This window comes from Nicotiana sylvestris, chromosome 4, assembly GCF_000393655.2.
Source record: "Nicotiana sylvestris chromosome 4, ASM39365v2, whole genome shotgun sequence".
Classification (NCBI taxonomy): Eukaryota; Viridiplantae; Streptophyta; class Magnoliopsida; order Solanales; family Solanaceae; genus Nicotiana; species Nicotiana sylvestris.
The window spans coordinates 9,681,870-9,688,638 of NC_091060.1; positions in this window are offsets into that span (position 1 = coordinate 9,681,870).

The window sequence follows — 6,769 nt, forward strand, 5'->3', positions numbered from 1 at the left end:
AAGTACTGTCGAAATGCTGCAGAATTTTTTTTTTTTTAAAAAAAAACATATATATTTTTACTTTTAGAATTGTTGGTTTGCTTAGAAAGCAGAAAGTGTGTAGGAATAAGTCTTTTATTTTAATTTGCTTTATTTAAAAAAAAAATGAAAAAAGGAAAATAGTTTTTTTTGATATAAAAGAAAAAGGAAAAATTTGTTTGTTTTCAAAAAAAAAAAAAATTAGTTAGTTTATAGCCTGAACTACGCGGGTATGATTCTCACCGGATGTGAGATCAGAGGCAAACCTCTTTGGTTTCGGCTCACCATATTCAAAAAAAAATCCAAAAATATTTAACATTACTCACTTCTTTAGAAAGTTTTTCTTTTAGACCTCAAATTTTTTTTTATATATTTCCTTTTAATCTCAAAATCCCAATTATTTGTTTAAAAGATATTCAAAATAAAATTCAAAAATATTTTTCTGTAGTATTTCTTTCATAAATTCAGAATATTGGTTCAAAAATATTTCCTTTCTCCTTAAAAGTTTTTTTCAAGAAATTTTTTCAAGAAAAAAAAAATCCAAAAATATTTCTTTAGAATATAGATAGTTTTTAAGTCAAATAAAAGTTTTTCCTTCTTTAATCACTATAATAAATGTGCAGGATGAGCACAAGTCAAAATGAACCATTCGCAGTATGTAGCGAGGTCCCTTCGCAACTCCACATGTGGTGGAATGATATGGGAAATGATAGTATAAAGATAGTGGAAAGAGTTTTGGGAGGTTTTGTCGATCTGTTGAATATCAAGCCAAGGACAGATATCATCGAGGCTCTAATACCGTTCTGGGACCCAACACGCAACGTGTTTCATTTTGCTGACTTTGAACTTTCACCTACACTAGAGGAAGTCGCCGGATATGCGGGGTTGAATGGGAAACTAAGAGGGCAGTATTTACTTTCACCAAGACCAGTATCTCCGCACGCGTTCTTGGATTTGCTAAGCATTAGTCGGAAGGTACAGAATGATGATTTGTCGAAGGGATGTTGTACTCTCCAATTCTTGTATCAACGGTACGGAATTCCTCAGGGTTTGGAAGAACCAAACCTCGGATTAATTCACACTGGGAACAGAATCAAGTGGGAAGCAAGACGTACTTTGGCATTTATCACAGCATTTCTGGGAGTTGTGGTCTGTCCCCGCAAAGATAAAAAAATAGAGATAGGCCTTGTAGGGATGGCCGATGTTGCAATCAAAAGAACCGACAGTACTGTGGTTCCTTTGATTTTGTCCGAAATCTACCGAGCTTTAACTATATGCCGAGAAGGAGGCAAGTTCTTTCAGGGATGCAATCTGTTACTCCAGCTGTGGATGCAAGAACACCTCCATCACCGAGTGGGATACATGAACCACGGGTTGACTGAGAGAAACTGCATTAGCGGCTTTGAGAAACGAATGACAGGCGTCATATTTCCCGAAGGCGTCGAAGCATGGCTTGCACAATTGAGGTCAACAACAGCCGACCAAGTTGAATGGGCATTTGGGTGGTTGAATGATACTGAGGTAATATACATGGCGGCCGAGGAATGTCATGTTCTTTTGATGGGACTTCGTAGCATCCAACCATATGCTCCTCATCGGGTACTGCGCCAACTAGGAAGATTTCAGGTAATTCCCACTGATGAGGATCTAAGCAAGCACGCCATTGAGTTGAGTCCAGGAGTCGTGTTCCCCGAAGGAAAAATTAGAAAGCTGTGGCACGAATGTAGATTCCTTGAACCCAAGACTATGGTTCGAGAGCTGGCTAAGGGTGAGGTAGACCCAAAATACGATGTTTGGTTCGGGAAAAGGTTCCAGATTCGTCAGAGGCCTGCCAAAAGAGCTCACGTCCAACAATTTACGGATGATTCGCAGGAACAGTGGGGCTGGTTAGTGAGAGAGGAAGGCTACCGGGTTGAAATCGGGAAGCTGAAGCGACAAATTGAAAGGCTTATGTTTGAAAACAACGTTCAAGTAGCCTCAGAGCAGGGTGAGAAGAACAAATTAGCCAAAGAAAACCAGGCACTGAAAGCCCGAATTCGCCAAGTCAGTAAGAGTGATAGCGACCGACAGAAACGTCGCTCTGATGAAAGGTTGATAGCGGAATTGAGAAATCAAGTCAGCCAAAGCCGAGAAGACTTGGAGAGATCCCAGGCTTGTATAACAAGAATGCGGGTCAGGTGGGCTACAGTTACAACATCACGGAGAGAGCACCTATGGCAAGTAAAAAGGGACTACGAAATGAGTGTTGCGACATTGAGAGAGATAAACTCCATTCTCAATAATCGGGTCCTCAAACAAGCCCAGGATGCTAGAACATATAGAGAACACTGCTATGAGTCGATAGCCCGGATGGAAGAACAAATGGAGAGGTTCCAAGAGCAGCTCATTGACAATACTCGAATATTGGGACTAAAGAATCAACGGATAGAACAGCTGTGCATAGAGAGGGATAGAATCAGGGGTAGGATCAATGATATAGGGCGCTATATCACCACAAAGTGCCTAACATGTGAAGAGATGCCTCGTGATGTCCTATTTGCCTCAATCATGGGTTATGTCCATCAGATCATGGAGGAACTAAAAAGCTTGCAAAGAAGCCTGGCCCCAAGCCCGCGGAAAGGCCGAATGATGCCTCGCGGGCACCAAAATTCAAAGCTTTAATGTATCCCTAGTTCAATCTTGCACTTGTTTGTTTTTCAAGTCTGTTGTCTACCCATATGTTTTTTTTCTTCTTCAAACATTCTCAAAAAAAAAAATATATATATATATATATATATATATAAAGTCTGTATTTTTTGTTTTTTTTGTGATGGCTTGTAATAGCATTATTTTGAGTAATAAAAAAAATATTTGGTCTTATGCCACGAACTACGCTTGGTTTGATTCGTGCGGGGTCACGATACGTAGGCAATCTCTATAGGATTCGACCGTAATTAAAAAAAAAAAAAAGAGGAAGAATATATATTTGTCAGAGCAAAAATAAGCCGGGATGATGCATGCGGTCAGAGCAAAAGCATGTTCGAAATGATTAACTGCCTAGGAGCATTGCATCCCCCTAACGTGCAATTACAATATCTGTTAAAACTCTAACACTGACAAGTTTGTTGTTTTTCCAATCAATATCAGTTAGTTGTTAGAGCGTACTGGCACCGTACCATTATCAGACAAGATCAAAAGGTCCTATACCAGAAAGCATGACTGGGTCAGACAACAGCGTTGAGTCAGAAAAAACGGCCAATCAGATGCTGAAGGAAGCCCTGGAGAAAATGGAAAAAATGAGGCTAGAAATGAATGAAATGCAGATAGCCTTAGCTAGAGCCCAGAAGGGGCAAGAACTACCCGTTACTCCTACCCTCCAACCAACACACACGCCGGAATACCCCTCTCCCGGTCCTTCAACAAGTTTCCCAAGCCATCACTATTATCAGGGAAGAGAGGCTTATGATTCCCAAGCTCCACCACCCACTCAAAACCCTCCTCCACCAAATGTTCCCGTCTTTGTGGCACCTCCCCCAGCCCCATTGCACAGATCATCTAGTGAGCCACTGTTTCAGGCTCACGATACACAATACTACCCCCCTGAACTCACATTCAAAGCACCCGAGCCACATACCTATAATCCCCACTTTGAGGTCCCGGCGGAGATTGAAAAGCCGGCTAAGAGCCCAGAGCAGGACGAGGTGATGCGGAAATTTAAAAGCCTGGAGCAATCCTTCAGGAACATACACGGGTTAGGTAACCAGGTCAGCGTGGCTTACAAGGATCTATGCCCTTTCCCTGACGTTCAATTACCAGCAGGGTTCAAAATGCCCAAGTTCGATTTATACGAAGGGCATGGTGATCCTATGGCACATCTACGAGGTTTTTGTAGCAAAATGAGGGGAGCAGGGGGCAAAGATGAGCTATTAATAGCTTACTTTGGCCAGAGTTTGAGCGGGTCGGCGTTAGAGTGGTATACAAGACAAGATCCGAGCAGGTGGTACACCTGGGATGACTTGGCACAGGCTTTCGCAGGACATTTCCAATACAACCTTGAGATAGTCCCAGACCGTCTCACATTGCTAAAGCTCGAGAAGAAACCCGGAGAGAGCTTCCGGGAATTTGGGTTCCGATGGAGAGAACAGGCAGCCAGAGTTGATCCCCCAATGAGAGAAGGAGAAATGGTGGATTACTTCTTACAAACTCTCGAGCCAACTTACTTTGGTCACTTGGTGACGTCAGTTGGCAAATCATTTAATGAAGTTGTGAAAATGGGAGGTATGATAGAAGAGGGACTTAAGTCCAATAAGATCCTGAGTTATTCGGCAATTAAGGCAACAACTCAGGCCATTCAGAGCGGCACGGGAGGTGCGCTAGGGAAGAAAAGGAGAGAGGAGGTCACGACATTAGAGGCCGACAATTGGTCCAGATCTAGAGGTCCTTCCCCTCATTACCAACCCAGACCCCATCGTCTAAACTACCCACACATTCCAAATTACCCTCCACAACCCTACTACCAACCACAAGAACAACATTTCACCGTCCATCAAGCCCAGACATACACCCAACCTCCGGTTCGCCCACAATGGCGCGCGCCGGTTCCCCACAATACATACCCACCTCCACATAACACATACCCACCACCACAAAACACCTATCCACCACCAAGAGCCTACAGGAACCCTCCAGGGATGGGTTTCAGGGGAAATCCGGCCGCCAGAAATGAAAGATTGCAGAGGCAAAGAACTTTTACTGAGTTGGGGGAAACTTATATTGCCTTGTTCCACAAATTGAGGCAGTTGGGTTTATTAAATCCTGTTGAGCCTAGATTACCAAATCCCTTACCCCAAAATATGGATCACTCGGTAAGATGTGAATATTGTTCGGGAGCTCCCGGACATGATACCGAGAAATGTTGGAGGCTGAAACATGCAATACAAGATCTTATTGATACCAACAAGATCGAGGTACAGGCACCGGAGGCACCCAACATTAACCAGAACCCATTGCCAAAGCACCCTGAAGCCCACATGATCGAGCTTGTGCACGAAGGAGGGGAGCCGAAGAAACCCTCACAGACAGTGATGATGATCCGTGCCACTCCGAAAGAAAAATCGATCAATGAGGAAGCAGGGGTACAGTTGAAGGGGGAAGATGTCAAGCCAGTGGTGATATTGGGGAAGAATCCATCTGCCGCTACAAGGAAACCAGAACAAGCCAAGTTGGTAATAACGGGAGCATCACTTGCACCCGTGGTTGTTGTGAAGGGGGTCTGCAGGGAACCGGTCATCATAAAACCAGTAGTCCAAACACCAGTGATTGATAGCAAGGCTGTGCCTTGGAAGTATGAGAAGGCAGTGGTGATGTACAAGGGACAACAAGTGGAGGAGAATAGTTGTGAGGCGCAGGGACTGACTCGATCAGGACGGTGTTTTGCTCCGGCGGAGTTGAGAAGACCCAATCCAGCTGCAATAAAGAAACCTGTGTCAGAAGAAGAAGCTGAGGATTTCTTAAAGAAGATGAAAGTGCAGGATTACTCCGTGGTCGAACAGTTGAAGAAAACACCGGCCCAGATCTCACTGCTATCATTATTAATCCATTCGGATGAACATCGTCGGGCCCTGATGAAGATACTGAATGAAGCTCATGTGCCCAATGAGATTTCTGTAAATCACCTGGAAACGATTGCCAACAAAATTTTCGAGGTGAACAGGGTAACATTTTCAGATGATGATCTGCCAGTGGAGGGCACGGAGCATAATAAAGCTCTCTACCTAACTGTCAAATGTGAAGATTCGGCAGTTACTCGGGCATTAGTGGATAACGGCTCAAGTGCCAATATTTGTCCATTATCCACCCTGAACCAATTGAAGATCGACCACGGAAGAATCCAAAAGAATAGCATTTGCGTCCGAGGATTTGACGGAAATGGAACAGCCACCGTGGGGGATATTATACTTGAGTTGACCATCGGTCCAGTCCAGTTTACCATGGAATTCCAAGTATTAGATGCTACGGTATCTTATAACTTTCTGTTGGGACGACCGTGGATCCATGCAGCCAAAGCAGTGCCATCCACCTTGCATCAGATGGTCAAGTTCGAGTGGGATAGACAAGAGGTCGTGTTGCACGGCGAGGACACTGCGTGCACCGTAGGAGGCGCCATTGTACCCTTCATAGAGACCAATGATGACAAAGGTCCCTGGGTCTACCAGATTTTTGATGCAGTGTCGGCAAACAAGATCCCCGAGGGTGAAATCATTCAGCATCCTAGGATAGCTTCCGCAACGGTTATGATGGTCTCAGAAATGCTGGGTAATGGGTTTATACCAGGAAAAGGCTTGGGAGCTGAACTTCAGGGAATTGTTCAACCTGTTTCCTTGCCCAAGAATTTGGAGACCTTTGGGTTGGGGTTCAAACCGACTGCGGCAGATGTAAAACGAGCGCGGAAAATGAAGAAGAAAGTTTGGTTTCTTCCCAAACCTGTGCCACGTCTCTCAAGATCTTTTGTTAGAGCAAGCGCCAAGGGGTCACCGGTCCCGAAAGTTCTCGGGCCATTGATTGGGATTGACGGGGATCTGAATCAGAGCTTCGAAAGATTGTTCACTGATGTCAATATGGTAGAAGTCGGAGAGGGTTCCAGCGGAACAGACATACAGTTTATGGGGCCTGAGGCCAAAACCAACAATTGGACGGTTACTCCTCTTCCTACTCGGGGAGAGTCCTGGTAGTAGGCTTTGATTTTTGCTTTCTTATTTTTCGGATTATTCAG